Source organism: Octopus bimaculoides, chromosome 5 (assembly GCF_001194135.2).
Source record: "Octopus bimaculoides isolate UCB-OBI-ISO-001 chromosome 5, ASM119413v2, whole genome shotgun sequence".
NCBI lineage: Eukaryota > Metazoa > Mollusca > Cephalopoda > Octopoda > Octopodidae > Octopus > Octopus bimaculoides.
This window is the reverse complement of record NC_068985.1, coordinates 80,103,306-80,105,218: the sequence shown is the minus strand read 5'-3', so window position 1 is coordinate 80,105,218 and position 1,913 is coordinate 80,103,306. Positions and strand designations below refer to the sequence as shown.

General features: G+C 35.4%; 2 protein-coding genes across 8 annotated transcripts in view; one reads left to right on the top strand and one right to left on the bottom strand.

Annotated features, from left to right (window-relative positions):
- The window catches only part of LOC106876553 (major egg antigen), a 224,149-nt gene that overhangs the window by 143,888 nt on the left and 78,348 nt on the right, over positions 1–1,913 (bottom strand). The gene's annotated exons all lie outside the window — the stretch shown is intronic.
- Positions 1,764–1,913, top strand: part of LOC106876533 (uncharacterized) — a 152,231-nt gene continuing 152,081 nt past the window's right edge. Inside the window, exon 1 of the mRNA XM_014925136.2 lies at positions 1,764–1,858. The gene's annotated coding sequence lies outside the window, so the exon portion shown is untranslated. The remainder of the gene's footprint in view (positions 1,859–1,913) is intronic.

The window sequence follows — 1,913 nt, the reverse complement described above, 5'->3', positions numbered from 1 at the left end:
TGTGTGTGTGTGTGTGTGTGTGTCTGTGTTTGTCCCCCCAACATCGCTTGACAACCGATGCTGGTGTGTTTACGTCCCCGTAACTTAGCGGTTCGGCAAAAGAGACCGATAGAATAAGTACTAGGATTACAAAGAAAAAGCCATGCGGTCGGTTTGCTCGATTAAAGGCGGTGCTCCAGCTTGGCCACAGTCAAATGACTGAAACAAGTAAAAGAGGAAAAGAGTAAAAGAGAGAGGATGTCACGATATAATTATTCTGAAAACGCGCTTTTTGTTACATATATCACTTTATTCTAAAAATGGGCATATGTGTGGGATTCGTTCCACAGGAAGACAATAAATGATTTAAACATAAATATATTTCAGTTATGGAATTTTTAGTTTCTCATGCTGTGCGTGCTGTATAGAGAATAGAGAGTACATACTTACATACATACATACATACATACATACATATAGACACACATGCATTCATACGTACATGCATGCACGCATACATATATTTATAGGCGCAGTCGGTTATGTTACAAAGTGTTTAAACAGTCAATGGAAAGAGAAGGTTCAGATAAAAAATATAATCATCTAGTAAGTCTTCAGAAACTTCATTCTGCAAGACAGAGAGTAAAAACATGGAAGGCTTCTCCAAGTTTAGCATATAGGTATGTACATTTACTGTTGATTAAAAAAATCCAATTATGGTATATTGCATTTACTTTCTTATATATAAGATAAGTCAACGAACTTACAAAAGTGGGAAAAAAATCTGACGTTGCATTGATCTCGTTGAACCAAGTCAACTTACAGCTTTATATCATGTCTAGAGCCATGATTGTTCACTATCAACAGCTTGCAAGAGGAACGTCATTTTGCTCTGTGCTTTATCGTTTCAGCTATCCTACTGCGCTCGTGTAAACCAAAAAATATAATTTGAAAATCCTTTTCCTTAAAATCAGCACCGATATTTGTATACAAAGGGAAGATAGTTGAAATTATGCTAGAAGGAGGAAACCAAAGACTGTAATGAATTTAGTCTAGGCTTCTACAATTTCAATCGCCACTATCCTACCATAATATATGATTCCTCACATCGACACAATACTAGCAAATTGAACCCGATACACCACTGTTACATTGCTGCCAGAACAAATGGTGGTGGTGGTGGCACTCGATCTTTTGATCAATCAAAGAAACTATATATCCATTGGTCTTTTCAAATTGCTGGTACTATCCGTTGGTCACAATTCTTGATAGAAGTGCCATGGTGATGGGGCAGATACCATAAGATGTTCCGTCCGATGATGAACTAACAATTTCGTCAATCCACTGCCCTAGACTGATACTTTTTTTTTTTGTATTATCGATTCCAAAAAAAGTTGACATGTAAAGTTGACCTTGGCGGAATTTGAACGTTGAGTGTCGAAACAAATAGCGGGAGGCATTTTATCCAACACTCTAACGACTCCGCCAATTCGTTGCCTTAAAATATGGGCGGCGAAAAAGACAGCAATGACGGAATTTGGATTCTGGACGTGCAACTAAACAGAACAATCATAAAAGTTCATGTCATACGCTGCGATGTGTATAAGACGCATTTCATTTTAAGGACATTAATTGTCTCTAAAACTTTATACAATGTATTATATGAATACTTTATATTATACCCGCCATTAATCATGCTTTTGATTTTTATGGAAAAATGTATACATGAAACATGAAATTTTACATTAATTATCAAGCATTCTTTCGCATCTACCAATCCATCGTTATCTTAACAAATAAGTAAAAATTATTATTTCAGAGTTCGGTATACTTATTTTGAAACAGATTGTGTGTTGAAATTGAAATAATTACATCGCGGGTGAGTAATTTTTAACCACTTAAAAACAATAATAGTCACTTTCTTTTATTATTTT